Source organism: Odocoileus virginianus, chromosome X, assembly GCF_023699985.2.
Source record: "Odocoileus virginianus isolate 20LAN1187 ecotype Illinois chromosome X, Ovbor_1.2, whole genome shotgun sequence".
Taxonomy (NCBI): Eukaryota; Metazoa; Chordata; class Mammalia; order Artiodactyla; family Cervidae; genus Odocoileus; species Odocoileus virginianus.
In genome coordinates, this window is record NC_069708.1 from 41,266,975 (window position 1) to 41,283,722 (window position 16,748).

The window sequence follows — 16,748 nt, forward strand, 5'->3', positions numbered from 1 at the left end:
TAGTATGAAAATGACTGTACTACTAAAAGTAATCTACAGAGTCAGTACAATCACCATCAAATTACCAATGACATTTTTCAGAGAAATAGGCCAAATATCTCAAAGTTTGTATGGAAACACAAACAACCCCAAATAGCTAAAGCAATCTTGATAAAGAAGAATGGAGTTGGGGGAAATCAACTTTCCTGTCTTCAGACTATGCTACAGAGCTACATTCATCAAGAAGAGAGTATGGTTGACAAAAAAAAAAAAAAAAAAAAAACAGAATTATAGACCAATGAAACAAGATAGAAAGCCCAGAGATAAACCCATGCACCTATGGATGCATTATCTTTGACAAAGGAGGTAAGAATATACAATGGAGAAAAGACAGTCTCTTTTAATAAGCTGTGCTGGGAAAACTGGACATCTACATGTAAAAGAATGAAATTAGAATACTTCCTAACACCTTACACAAAGATAAACTCAAAATGGACAAAAGACCTAAATGTAAGACCAGAAACTAAAACTGTTGGAGGAAAACATAGGCAGAACACTGTATAACATAAATCAAAACAAGATCCTCTATAACCCACCTACTAGAGTAACAGAAATAAAAACAAAAATAAACAAGTGGAACCTAATTAAACTTAAAAAGCTTTTTCACAGCAGAGGAAACAATAAACAGGGTGAAAAGACAACCCTCAGAGTGGGAGAAAAAGGTAACAAATGAAAAAAATTGACAGTGGATTTCTTCTTAAATGATAGAGGCAGTTCAATCACCTCAATACCAGAAAAACAAACAACCTAATCAAAAAGTGGGGAGAAGACATAAACAGAGAATTCTCCAAAGGAGACATGCAGATGGCTAATAAACACATGAAAAGATGCTCAACATTGCTCATTTTTAGAAACATGCAAATCAAAACTATGAGATATCACCTCACACCAGTCAGGATGGCTGTCATCAAACAATTTACAAAGAATAAATCCTGGAGAAGGTGTAGGAAAAGAGAACCCTCTTGCAATGTTAGTGGGAATGCAAATTGATACAGCCACTGTGCAGGACAGTATGGAGATTCCTTAAAAAACTAGGAATAAAACTACCATATGACCCAACAATCCCACTACTGGGCATATACCCTGAGAAAATCATAATTGAAAAAGACACATGTACCCCAATGTTCATCGCAGCAATATTTACAATAGCTAGGACATGGAAGCAACCTAGATGTCCATTAACAGATAAATGGAAAAAGAAACTCGGGTGAATATATGCAATGAAATATTCAGCCATACAAATGAATGCATTTGAGTCTGTTCTAATGAGCTGTCAGGGCATCCCAGGTGGTGCTAGTGGTAAAGAACTCACCTGCCAATGCAGGATACATAAGAGACATTGGTTGGATCCTTGGGTTGGCAAGATCCCCTGAAGGAGGAAAGGGCAACCCACTCCAGTATTCTTTCCTGGGAGATCCCATGGACTGTGGAGCCTGGTGGGTCACAGTCAATAGGTTCACAAAGAGTACGACTGAAGTGACATAGCATGCATGCACTAATGAGGTGGATGAACCTACAGCCTATTATACAGAGTGAAATAAGTCAGAAAGTGAAAGACAAATATCGTATACTAATGCATACATATGGAATCTAGAAAAATGGTACCTATTTTCAGGGCAGCAATGGAGACACAGACAGAGAGAACAGATTGTGGACACAGTGAGGAAGGAGAGGGTGGGACAAATTGAGAGAATAGCATGGAAACATAGACATTACCATGTGTAACATAGATAGCCAGTGGGAATTTGCTGTGCGACACTGGGAGCTAAACCCAGGGCTCTGTGACAACCTAAAGGGGTGGGATTGGATGGGAAGTGGGAATGACGTTCAAGAAGGAGGGGATATATTTACACCTATGGCTAATTCATGTTGATGTATGGCAGAAACCAACACAAATATTGTAAATCAATTATCCTTCAATTAAAAAAATAAGTTAAAACGTTAACAAAGGAAAAAGACATGGTAAAAATGAACAAATCTGATTAACAAATAGTACACAGAAAAAGAACTGCCAGTGACACTTAAAAACAAAATAGATAATATTCTCAATGTCTCTCATCTGTGACATAAAATAAAAAAACAATGAAATATCAGATTTCAACTATTAAAGTGTTAAATATTAAAATGCTTGGCAACATATTGAGCTAGCAAAGATGATTCAGATACTCTATTTCAAAGTTATATTCATGTTCAAAATGATTCATGTACAGGAAAGATATTCATTGCAAAGTTTTTTGTAATAGGAAAAAAATGGGAACAACTTTCTATAAACTGAATACCAGTTAAATGCATCCCGATATGCATGCTCATACCTACACATGGGTTTGTTTGTAAATACACAGATTATGTCTGGAAGTATACACATGCACAAAAATGAACTGGTTACAATGATTGCATCCTGAGGGTGGAACTGAGACAGAAAGAGGACTTATTTTTCACTGTATATTCTTTAGTATGTTTTTATTTACTACCACTTTGTAGATAAAGACACAAATTTAAAATATTCATTTTCCCAAGTCAATTTATAAGCTAAATTATAGCTCTTATTCTTCCTTATTTTCCCTTCCATCTCTTTTCCTTATAGAAAACACAGTCCTCAAGCTATTTGGTGAGCCAAAGCAAAGTAGGCAATCATGCCAGAGGATATGGAAGCTTCAGTGGCCCAAATTAGGGTGTTAGATTTGAATTAAGAACACCTCCATAGGAACCCTGCATACTAAGTATATTTAAATCATATCCAACTGAAATAAGAAAAGCATATTAGTCCGTTTGAGCTAACATAACAAAGTACCATACACTGGATGGCTTTTTTTTTTCATTTATTTTTATTAGTTGGAGGCTAATTACTCCACAATATTGTAGTGGTTCTCATCATACACTGACATGAATCAGCCATGGATTTACATTATTCCCCATCCCGATCCCCCCTCCCACTTCTCTCCCCGATTCCTCTGGGCCTCCTCAATGCACCAGGCCCGAGCACTTGTCTCATGCATCCAGCCTGGGCTGGTGATCTGTTCACCCTAGATAATATACACATTTTAAAGAGCAGAAATTTCTCTTCCACAGTTTTGGAGGTTTGAAGTCCAAGACAAGGTTGCCAACATGGTCAAATTCTACTTAGGATCCTCTTCCTGGGTGCAGATCACTGACTTCTTTTTGTAGCCTCATGTGAGAGAGCAGAAAGGGGAAGCAACCTCATTCACGATTTTTATAAATGCACTAATCCCATTCATGAGGGCTCTATCTTCATAGCTGAGAAGGGCATATGCAAGGAGGTAGTCTGGTACTGGGTATCATAGCCCAGGCAGGGTGAGGGAGACTTCCATGCAGGGAGCAGCCTGATTTGAGTTTAAGGTCTAAGTAAGTTGAGAAGGACATCTACATAAGAGGGTTGCACAGGGGAGGGGAATGGGAGCAAAGTCAAGAGATTAGTTATACATATAAGGGACTGATCAAGTAAATAAATATATTAAACATGACAGGAGCCAGGTTTTTCATTGCCAGAAAAAAAGTAAATAAAGGAAAGGGATAAAACTAGAATAAACCCAATGGCATAGATTGAAATTGAAGATAACGATACAAGATCATGGTTTTAAAAATGTAGAGTTAGATGTGGAAGTAAATATATAAGTAATTATTTTATTTTTGCATACACACCAATGTACACATATAGATACCCTCACCTACTCAGTAAAAGAGAAAGCCTTATCACAGTAACATCTCTAAATCAATAAACATATGGAGTGCTCAGATTCTGATTATAAATATCATTTTATACTAAAAGGGACCAGAGTGGCTTGAAGAAATTACTGATTCTGGGGCTGGTCAAAGAGAATATAAGACTGTGATAGCTGTACTGTGGTTGTGTGGAATAAAGTCTTTGTTTGTAGGAAATATACATTAAATTAGTGTTAGGGATTGATAATCTACTCTCAAATAATTCAGAAAAAAATGACTCCCTAAAGTGTACTTATAACTTTTTCTATAAATTTGTGATAGTTTCAAGTTACATTAAAAAAAATTTAAAGAAATTATCCAAAGTCAAGTTTTATCACTGAAATATTGAATGTCAGCATTCTTTTTTTTTCTATTTTATTATATGCCTCTTTTCGTTAGTTTTATATACTACACATGCAGTTGAAGAAACACTGATGGGTCTACTTTTTCAAATTTATTCTTTTTTATTTTGAAAAAATCACCAGAGATCTTTTATATATGGAATTCATTAAAAAGTTGGAAATTCTCTAGTGTGCTGGCATTTAATGGTCACAGTATAGTAACATTTTCAGTTATTTCTCTCTACTTTGGGATTACAGGGAAAAACTCCCCGAAGCACACATGTGCATGTGCATGCATGTGCACACGCACACACACACACACATGAACACACACACACACACAGTAATAAAAACAGTAAAAATAAAGTATGCATGGTTGTGGTAAGCCCATGCTTGAAATTATTGTTAGCTCTGACCATGAATTTACTCTGTTACATTAATCCAATAGGTTTGTAATAAGAATCTCCATGATTTTCAAATGCTTTCTTTTTTTTTTCCAGGTGATTTGGAACATAATGGAAATGTTTATTATGTGGTAACATGGTGAAAATTGAAACATTAACTGGTTTCTGAACACTAAGAGATCTGTGAAGGAAACAAATTAAGTCTGGTTAATTTCTGTAGCTGGCATACACTCCAAACCTAATCAACATTTTCTTCCTGCTATTAAAAAATCACCTGTAAGCCCCCTGCATCTGGAAACACAGTGTTGTCATTCTCATTCATGTTCAAAACATTCAGGTTAGAGCCGTTTAAAAAGATTAGCTTACTGGCTGATGCATGTCAATGTATGACAGAACCCACTACAATATTGTAAATTTTTTACAAAATATTGTAAATTTACAAAATATTGTAAATATTTTAAAATATTGTAAAATAATTAGCCTCCAACTAATAAAAATAAATAAAAAATAATAAAATAAAATAATTCAAAGCAAAAAAAAAAGATTAGCTTACTATTATATTATGGAGCATTTATACATAATTTTGAGAAGTTTAATAGGGAAAAATTGAAGACAAAATATTAAATATGTTCAAATACAAAAACAAAAAATATAGGAATCAGTGTATAAAGGACAGAGTCTGTGAATGTGTATGACAAAGGTAAGCAAAAAAGAACAAACATGCTTTACTTTTTAAAAATTGGAAAAATAAAATTGCCATTACAAACAAAATTGTTGCCAGTAGTTGCAATCAATTCACTTTGTTTTTATAAGCATCCTTCTGTCCTACAGGAGCTAAATAGAAAATCTTTCACTTTCAAAAAAGTACTTTAAATTCAGAGTTCTGTTAAAAGTAGTTTTCTTGGCTATTTTCAAATGACTTTCCTACATTTATTAGAATAATGCAAACAATACTACAATGACTGGACAGTTAAGATTGAGAAAATATATCAACTGTTGTATGAAGATTCATTTATTAATTATTAAATGCCCAGAATCTACTTTCCAGAGGGAAATAAATTTAGTGATTTCTTTTAACGTGTCAAACCCTGTGTTTGGAACTTAAAATACAATGTCTGCTTCAATCCTCACAATAACACTATAAGAGAGGAGTTGTTATTTCCATGTTGCATGCATCCAAGTTAGAGGTTAAATAAATTACAATCTAACTGGAAAATCAAATTCTAGGACTGACTGGTACTGAAGATTATACTCTTTTCATTAAATTTCAGGTATAAATATAATGCAGTTAAAATTAAAGATATTTGGTTCTAACCAAAACCTTTGGAAGAGTTTAATTTAGTATAATTCACCATTTGTAGCAGTTACAAAATGATAAAGTTTCATCAAAGAACGACATACTGAAATCCTAAGACTTGAACTCTCAAAGTCTGCCTTTAGCACCTATGTACTTTACCATGACCAGATAACTGCTTGACATCAGCCCCTGCTGCTGAAATAATTATACCCAAAGATGAATAACTCCATTCCAGACTAGAGGGATATTTCTAGAAATAGGTTGTCAGTCTTATAGAATATATGTATCATTAATTTTAATAAAGACATGCAACACATTATTATTAAATCTAGGTATGACACAAAACCTGGGGAAATAACTAATGATATTGGGTGATATATTTTAAAAGGGATATTTCACCCACATAAGGTTCAATAAAGATTTACTTTTTTCTTCCATTTCAGAGATGTTGAGGCATTCACTCAATGAAGAATTGCACCTCATGACCCTTATGCTTTTTGAGCATCTCCAACATCATAATTCTCTTTTCATAAAGTAGTTTCCTAGATTTTATCTATTTTGTCTTCTTTGACATGTTGTATTTTCATATTGTCTTGGGATATTTTCAAAATTCCCATTTGATTTTCTCTTTCGTCCAATGGTTTTGGTTGTTTAAGAGTGTGTGCTTAGTTTATATGTATTTGTAAATCTCCCCATTTTATTACAGTTATTGATTTCTAGTTTCATTACATTATGGCCCCAAAAGACATTTGTAATGATTTCAATAACCTTAAATTGTTAAGACTTGTTTTTCAACCTAACATATGATCTACCCTGGGGAATATTTCTTGTGGACTTGAGAAGAATTTATATAGTTCAGCTATTGGGTGGAAACTATTGCATGTGTCTGTTAGTTTCATTTAGTCTATAGGATTTTTCAGTTCTGCTATTTCCGTATTGATTTTCTGTCTGGAGATTCTATCCATTATAGAGAGTGTGGGATATTGAAGTCTCCTGTTATTATTAAATTGCTATTTCTTCTTCAAATCTGTCAATGTTTACATTATATATTTAGGTACTTTGATGCTGAGTTTACATATATTTTTAATTGTTATACCTTCCTGTTAAATTGGCCCTTTTGTCACTATTTATGACCTTCTTTGTCTCTTGTAAGTATAGTGACCTTTGTTCTCTTTTGATCACCATTTGCATGGGATATCTTTTTCCTTCCTTTAACTTTCACCCGATAGTTGTCTTTAAATATAGAGTATCTTTTGTATGTAGAATATTTTTGAATCTTTTGTTTTTGTAATCCATTTAGCCACTCTATGTGTTTTTACTGGGGGATTTAATCCATTTATGCTTAAAGTAATTATTGATAGATAAGGACTTATGCCTGTATTTTAAGAATAGCAAACTATGGTCCAGGGGCTGATACTAGTCTGCCACTTGTTTTTGTAAATAAAATGTTATTGTAGCACAGCACACTTTTCTGCTACCATAACAAAGTTAAGTAGTTGTGACAGAGATTACATGGTTCACAAAGCCTAAAATATTTACTATCTGGCCATTTACAGAAAAACATTGCTGATCCTTGGTATGATGATCAAAAAATCATTTCTAAAATGATCAGCCTTGGACAAATGGCTGAGGTAGATAAAATATAAGATGATAACCTCACAGTATCAGAAATTAAAGAATCACTTGGAAAAGGGTGAGGTCTGTTAAAAGGACAAAATGAGACAACTTGAAAGAGTTCCCAGGGGTTAAATCTGAAGAGTTTTGAACAGCAAAATAAAGTTAGTGTTGGATTGCAAATCAAAGTATAGCATAAATATACATGAATCCATATTAATACAAGTAATTGAATTAATAAATAATTATGGGAGAAAGGACAAAACTTCCTCACCAAAACTATTAATTAATAAATGTGTAAGGAATGAAAAAAAAAATAGAAAGTAACAATTAAAACAGTATAGTAATAACTGCTACAGGTTAGATCCACAGAAGGATACTAAAAGTAGTGGATAAAAATGTAAAGAGAAAGAAGATATTTGCATAGCTTTGAAAATATTCTTCCCTGAATTTTTAATAATTATTGTGGTAGATTTTAGCATAAGTCCACAAGTTTTTTGGTACATTTTTTTCAATAATTGAGTTTGATATCCTTCTTCTCATGTATGGATTATAATAAAATTACTAATAAAATAGTAACTTGGAAGTTACCCCCTTAACCAAGTGATCAAATTCAACATCAACAGTAATCTCTTTATACTGTGTAACACTTCTTATAAAGTGGTGAGAAAGGTACTTTATCACTGTGGTATTCTTCCTGAAGTTCCGTAACCTTGGCATCATGAAATTAAAAAAAAAAAAGACAAATTCAAACTGAAGAATGCTTTACAAATAGCTAACCAGTGATATCCAAATGTGTCAAGATCATGAAATACAAGATAAGATTGAGGAACTTCCAAAAATTAAAGGAGAACAGGATAAATGATAACTAAATGGAATGTGGTACTTCAGATTAGATCCTGGAAATGAAAATAAAAATTTTTAAGCTGTATTGTAAGCTGTCTTATATAATTTATTTTGTAGCAAATTGATTTATAATCATACACTGTGCCCAGTTTATACAGTGTCTTTTCCAAATTCTTGTTCATATAAATTTTGGGAAAGCTTTATTAAAAATGTTAAACTGGATTTTTTACCATAGGACTTTATAGAAGTTTTAATATACCAATGTGCTCTATGAATCTTAAACAGCATATACAATATAAAGTTTTCCTAATGTTTTTGACCATAGGTCAATATTGCATTGAAGATCTCATAGGATTTGTGTAGGAAAAAACCAACATAGCCTTTCCTTTAAATTACACAGTTATACCCTTATTGCATTAGAGTGATATTAGCTCCCTTTCTATTTTAATATTTTTATAAGTTTTAATATGTGCCAGTTCTTACACTAAGTGTTTTATATACATTATGTCATATAATATTCAAAACAACCCTGTGAAATAATTGCTCAGGTAAGAGAATTTATTCCCTGAAATGCAGTCAAAAATGTATTTAAGGGCCTATGATGATAATAAACCCTTGCCCATCTGACTACAAATCCAATGTCTTTAACCACTAAGCTAGACTGCTTGCCTGAACTAATGTGGTGCTGTCCCTAAATAAGACAGAGTAATTAGCTATATATTTTGCTAGAGACTTTAATACTCATTTAGGAATTTCCATGGAGCCATGTTCTATTACCTCTTAAATTACTCTTTTATAGAAACCCCTAGAAATCTTTCTAACTCTTAGATTTGTAGACTATTACACATGGAGAAATGGTCAATACTGAAATCAGACTGATTATATTCTGTGCAACCAAACATGGAGAAGATTTATACAGTCAGCAAAAATAAGACGTGGAGCTGATTGTGGCTCAGATCATGAACTCCTTAATGCCAAATTCAGACGTAAATTGAAGAAAGTAGGGAAAATCACTAGACCATTCAGGTATGATCTTAGTCAATTCCCTTACAATTATACAGTGGAAGTGACAAATGGATTCAAGGGGTTAGGTCTGATAGACAGAATCCCTGAAGATCTATGGACAGAGGTTTGTGACATTGTATAGGACGCAGTGATCAAGACCATCCACCCAAAAAGAGAAATGCAAAAAGGCAAAATGGTTGTCTGAGGAGGCCTTACAAATACATGAGAAAAGAAGAGAAGATAAAGGCAAAGGAGAAAAGGAAAGATATACCCATTTGAATGCAGAGTTCTAAAGAATAGCAAGGAGAGATAAGAAAGCCTTCCTCAGTGATCAACGCAAAGAAATAGAGCAAAAATATAGAATGGAAAAGACTAGAGATCTCTTCAAGAAAATTAGAGATACCAAGGGAATATTTCAAGCAAATATGGGCACAATAAAGGACAGAAATAATATGGACCTGACAGAAGCAGAAGACATTAAGAAGAGGTGGCAAGAATACACAGAAGAACTATACAAAAAAGATATCCATGATGCAGATAACCGCAATGGTGTGATCACTCACCTAAAGCCAGACATCCTAGAACACTAAGTCAAGTGAGTCTTAAGAAGCTTCACTACAAACAAAGTTAGTGGAAGTGATAGAATCCCAGTTGAGTTATTTCAAAACATAAAAGATGATGCTGTGAAAGTGCTGCACTCAATATGCCAGCAAATTTGGAAAACTCAGCAGTGGTCACAGGACAGGAAAGGTCAGTTTTCATTATAATCCCAAAGAAAGGCAAAGTCAAAGACTATTCAAACTACTGCACAGTTGCACTTATCTCACATGCTAGCAAAGAAATGCTCAAAATTCTCCAAATTAGGCTCCAACAATATGTGAACTGTGAACTTCCAGATGCTCAAGCTGGATTTAGAAAAGGCAGAGAAACCAGAGATCAAATTGCCAAGATCTGTTGCATCATTGAAAAAGCACAAGAGTTCCTGAAAAACGTCTACTTTTGCTTTATTGACTACACCAATGCCTTTGACTGTGTGGATCACAACAAACTATGGAAAATTTTAAAGAGATGGAAATACCAGACCACTTGACCTGCCTCCAGAGAAATCTGTATGTAGGTCAAAATGCAACAGTTAGAACTGGAAATGGAAAAACAGACTGGTTCCAAATCCTGAACAGAGTACATCAAGCTTGTAGATTGTCACCCTGCTTATTTAACTTATACACAGAGTACATCATGCAAAATGCCAGGCTGGATGAAGCACAAGCTGGTATCAAGATTGCCAGGAGAAATATCAATAACCTCAGATATGCAGATGACAACACCCTTATGGCAGAAAGCAAAGAAGAATTAAAGAGCCTCTTGCTGAAAGTGAAAAAAGAGAGTGAAAAGTTGGCTTAAAGCTCAACATTCAGAAAACTAAGATCATGGCATCCGGTCCCATCACTTCATGGCAAAGAGATGTGGAAACAATGGAAACAGTGAAAGACTTTATGTTTTGGGGCTCCAAAATCACTGCCAATGGTTGACTGCAGCCATGAAATTTTAAGACACTTTCTCCTTGAAAGAGAACCTATGGCCAACTTAGATAGCATATTAAAAAGCAGAGATATTATTTTCCAACAAATTTCTGTCTAGTCAAAGCTATGGTTTTTCCAGTAGTCAAGTATGGATGTGAGATTTGGACTATTAAGAAAGCTGAGTGCCAAAGAATCGATGCTTTGAACTGTGGTGTTGGAGAAGACTCTTAAGAATCCCTTGGACTGCAAGGAGATCCAACCAGTCAATCCTAAAGGAAATCAGTCCTGAATATTCATTGGAAGGACTGATGTTGAAGCTGAAACTCCAATACTTTGGCCACCTGATGGGAAGAACTGACTCATTGGAAAAGGCCCTGATGCTTTGAAAGATTGAAGGCAGGAGGAGAAGGGGATGACAGAGGATGAAATGGTAGGATGACATCACCGACTGGATGGACATGAGTTTGAGTAAGCTATGGGAGTTGGTGATGGATAGGGAAGCTTGGTGTGCTGCAGTCCATGGGGTTGCAAAGAGTCAGATACTACTGAGCAACTGAACTGAGCTGATCTAGAACACAAATATTACTATATTTAAAAAAGCTATGTATAAAAATAATTCTTACACATTTCTTTTGTTCTTGCCTTTTAGTCACTAAGTCATGTACAACTCTTTGTGATCCCATGGACCAGAATTTCTAGGCAAGAATAGTGGAGTGTGTTACCATTTCCCTCTCTAGCATATCTTCCTGACCCAGGGATTGAACATACGTCTTTTGCATTGACAGGCATTGGCAAGAGGATTTTTTACCATCTGAGACTCCAGGGAAGCCTACACATTTGTCTTAAGTCAATAGAGCAATTGATGAACTGGAGAAATCTGTTATAAATTCTTAAGCAAGTGTAATTGATGATTAACTTGGTATAAATTTAGAACCTTCATATTTCTCTGAAACAAATACAAGTATGTTTTCCAAGCATGAGAAAACTGGAACACTAGAAAACTGAAGACTCTAATATATTAAATATACTCCAATGTATTGAAAGCTAACAAAGTTGATAAATATCAGCATTGGGAAATTATCTAGTTTTTTGTCAATTTGTAACACCAGCAGTTAGAATAGCATATGGTAATATTAAGGATTTAGTATAGTTGAATGAATTAATGCATGATAGAAGTACCCCCAAAGAAGTCCTAATTGATTAAAATATTTCATCTCAAATCTCTCAGGCCCAAATGTATTTTAAATAATTAATTTTTCTTGGTTTCTATTTTGTTTTTTTGTTGGGAGTGAAGTGTGTAGATAAGAATATTCCTTCCCCTCACTCAGTATTATAGAACTGAAAGGGGTCCTGAAGATCATTATTCTAAGCATCTCACCTTAAAAAAAGTAAAGCCCAGATTTGTTAAGGAGTAAATTGACATCCTGGAGATTAAACAGGTAACCATCACATTTCTTCTAATAATTTTTGATTTAATATTCTCCCCATCTTCAAATGTTCAACTAAGTGCTTCTTCTTTGTCCTTTCAAAAGAGTGCGTGCATATTTCTAACTCTGTACTATCTTTAGATAAATCTATTGAATATCAAATCCATTTACTTGATTAAAAATATTTTGAAAATAGGGTTTCTTTAGACTCACATTTGCATGCACAAATGTACACACACAGTCTCAAACCTTGTGCTTGGTATATTTCAACAAATATTTATTACCTGAACAAAATTATTAAGTGAAAGAATAGGAGCTAAATCTAGGTTTTATGAATATGTGCTGGGAAAAAGCAGTCTCACATTCAGGCTTTTGACTTCCACTTGGTCTCATAAGAATGGGCCTTGGTCCAGGAACACTTCTTAAGACATAAGTTGTCACAGCTTATGATGGACTTATCACCTTGTATGGGAATATCATTTCCTGTTTCATACTTAAGGTGTGTTCCATTGTTAGGTTTTACAGCACCTGGCTAATCCCTCTGTTGTATCTGTCCCATTTTGGAAGGGGACAGAATCTTTCTGCTGTGGCATGAAATGGATTCACACAAACCAATTGCCCTATGTCTGCTACTGAGAGGGACTCACTGGTCATGGGAGACTATGTCCACTACTGAAGTTGATCTTCTTCTGCTTTTTCTCTATATGAGTAAAGCATTTTTCCACCCAGTGTTTGGTTGTGTTATTTTCCTTGGTAATCCTGACATCAAGATGCAATTGGTAAAAGTGTTCAAACTTCTACTCCTGATAATAGGCAACAGAGGTTACTTGCTTGACAATATGATTCTTTCCACAACATTATCTTGCCACTTCCCTAATTTCATTTTTAAGTATATTTGAAAATAAAACTGCATAACCTATGTGGAAATTGGTTTTCTACTGAAATAGGCTTGTCTGCTTCAGACTCTTCAAGATGTTGTAAGATATCCAAAAGTAAAATATAAAAACTAAGAGAAACCCTTTGAAGAAGAATGGGTTTTTAAAATTCCAAGAGTCAAGGGAAGGATATGAAATGTCCAAAATACTGAAATGTACAAGACAGAAAACTGAGTGGTTGCTTAGAACTTGGAAGGGAGGAGATGAAGAGTGACTATTAATGGGTTGGAGGTTTCTTTTTGTGATGAGAAAAATATCCTAAAATCAGTTAATGATGATGGTCACACAACTCTGTGATTACTCTAAAAACCATTGAATTGTATACTTTGAAAAGGTAAAATTTATGGTCTATAAATATCACAATATAACTGTTTAAAAAATGCCCACCTCCAGTGGAAGGAAACGGTCCATAGGAAAACAGGTGTAAATTACAATTAATATGCTTTATACCAGAATGGTGAGATATTACCTACTCTGTACTTTTAAGAATGTATACAGAAGCAATGAAAAATAATCTCTTATAGCATAATCATATGTGGACCCAATTCCAACTATAATACTTACTTGCTGTGTGACCAAGTTACTTAACCGCTTTCAGCTTTCATCCCCTCATGTGGGACTATTAACAGTGCCTAATTCACAGGACTGTTATAAGCATTAAATATAATGTCACATGTTAGTCACTTTTGTTTTACAGTATTTCCAGTTCCAACCTCTTGTCTCTAATTCTACCTGAATGATCATTTTTGCTTTTCTTTTCTGACTATGAAAAATTTGCACATTTCAACTCTAGACTTTAGTCCCATAAGCATTTTCATTTTTGTCCCTCTTCTTTTAATGTGGGAAAGTTACATATGAATACCTTCATTCTGATACATCTTGCATGCATTAGGAATAAAAGTCCTCAAGATAAACTTACAGTATTTGAATCCCATCTCTAACATTATTAACTGTGACCTTTGGTAAATCTATTGTCTTATTTTCTTCATCTATAAAGCAGAGAAAAAATTATTAGCATCATAGACTATATATTTTATATATATAATGCTAAAGATAGTACTTGATAAATAGCAAGTTCATAATAAATGTTTATATTAGCAATAATTAAGAGTCTATTACTTTTTATAAAAATCTACAGCTCATGTATCCATAAACATTCCGATAGAGCTTGTATTTTATACTAAAGTCTTGTTCACCCTTTCCACCAACCAGTTTCATCCTCTACTTTATCTCTATGTATATATATACATATATGTATATATATGTATATATAGCCCTCTGCATACTGTATAACCCTTTCCTTCTCATACTTATTTCTTTATCATGACTTAAGTGCCTTGACAAAGTCCCATCCTCATAGTTTGTGTTCATTCACTGTCTGATTCATGGAGAATCAGAGGATTACCTCTGAGATCACTGACTATTTTAGAGTAAATCATAAATTATGTCTGTTAAGCTTCTTGGATACAAAGGTGCAGAATAGGCAATAGGGATTCTCTATAATATATCCAGAATAAGTAACATGGTCTCCATAATATCTAAGTATTCTTGATTTTTAGCAGAAAATAATTCAGAAATATCTGTGTCATCTTTGCAGTTAACCTCCTCAGGAACTAATAATTGAGAAATTCTGAAAAATCTACTCTTTTTCTTTGAAACATACAATGGAGAGTTTCAAGTTTTCACAGATTGTTATAGAAAGGCTTGAGTTGCAGTCAAATTAAGGCAATATTTTGGTTAAGTATTACAGTAAACGATAGCTGTTTAGAGAAATTCAGTTGCTAGTTTTTTGTTACTGGCAGTGCCCTGGGCAAAGTTATGAAAGGCTCACAACCATTACTGGCTGTAATAAACCAGCACCTCCATCTTATTAATGCAATTTTTCCCCCCAACATGTAAACTATTTTGAAACAGAATTGGTTATAATGGTATAATGAATTGGTATAATGTGGATTCTTTATTATTCATGACCTGATATACAGATTAAGTAGTAAATTACTGTTTGCCTTTGGAAAGCATGAATATTCCTTTAAGGTCCTATAGGTTTCTCCTTTACTTATTCAGCTTCACTTGTTCTTGACTTTTAGTAGTCTGGTATGCATCACTGTCACTTTTACATTAGTACTGCTACCATAAGCATTTATGGTAATTTAGTATATGTGCTAAAATTATTACTGTTAGCTTCTGAACTGAGAATTAAACCTCATAAAGTCAACTAACTGTGTAGAATATTTCAGTATATCACTGTCAATGAATCATAAAGTCTATAGTCCCTTTAGTGCATTGATTAGATCAAGACATAGAGATATTTTCATTTACATAATAGGTGAAAATGTGCCCCTACAATCCTCTTGAGCATCTCAGTTGAAATGTACAGTATTTTTCATAAGCAGTTGTTATCATCTCCTTAAGCTGTTGCTATGTGATAAAATCTTCTAGCATATGCTTTATATTTAGATATGTGTCAGTAGCTACAAACTTTGGAGATATCAAATGCTACTTTCCTTTGTAAAAATCAGAGATAATAAAAGATTTGGAATGTGACAGATACATATCTGTAGCTGTAGATACTTTTTTTGCTATATTTTTCATTTCTTTGATGTGCGTTACATGATTTTTGCAGAAGATAACATAAACAAAGAATCATTATATTCTTTATTCATAATTATATATTCTTGCAACAAATAAAGAATCATTTCCCTTGTTCTTAAAATGAAATTTGACATTAAATTTGATATCATATGTTGATAATACACTTGATAACATGTGTTGATATTACTTTCATTTAAGCCATTTAAGATATGCCTTAAGCCTTTATATCTCGTTTGTACATTGGAGGAGGAAATGGCAATGTACCCCAATATTCTTTCCTGGAAAATTCCACTAACAGAAGAGCCTGGTGGGCTACAGTTCAAGGGGTCAACTAAGCACGTCTCGGTGGGGGCAGCATTTGTACATATTTCCATTTTAAAAGAAATGACAAACATGCTCTTAACTACCATAAACTTAAATTGTTGGGAACTAAGGGCTTCCCTGGTGGCTCAGAGGTTAAAGCATCTGCCTCCAATGCGGGAGACCCGGGTTCGATCCCTGGGTTGGGAAGATCCCCTGGAGAAGGAAATTGTAACTTACTCCAGCATTCTTGCCTGGAGAATCCCAGGGACTGAGGAACCTGGTAGGCTACAGTCCACGGGGTCACAAAGAGTCGAACATGACTGAGAGACTTCACTTTCACTTTCACAGAGTGACTGAGGAGTAATTAGGTATTATGAGGGTGAATTGTTTCTACTGGTTGAGAGAATTACATTGGACCTCTAACTTCAACATGCATTGTTTTTCTTTAAAGTTTTGCCTATAGGAATAATTTTGTGCTTTTTTTTTTTTTAGTTGTAAAACTCTAACTTTTAATACTATGCAAAGATTAAGAAAGAAAAGATGTTTTCAAAGAAAAATCTCCAGAACACTTCACCAGGCAAGATGGGTCATTCTTTAGGGATATCAATATGCCTTAATAAAACATGATATTTTACATAGGTTAAAATTCTAAGTTCAACAATAGGTATATGTATCTTTGTTTGGATGAAGCACAAGCTGGAATCA

The 16,748-nt window shown here is 34.0% G+C and overlaps 1 non-coding gene across 1 annotated transcript; it reads left to right on the forward strand.

The window, feature by feature from the left end:
• The first annotated feature begins 16,178 nt into the window (after positions 1–16,178).
• On the forward strand, positions 16,179–16,250 carry TRNAW-CCA (transfer RNA tryptophan (anticodon CCA)). Its single transcript has one exon. It is a non-coding gene; the product is annotated as a tRNA-Trp (tRNA).
• The last annotated feature ends 498 nt before the right edge of the window (positions 16,251–16,748 follow it).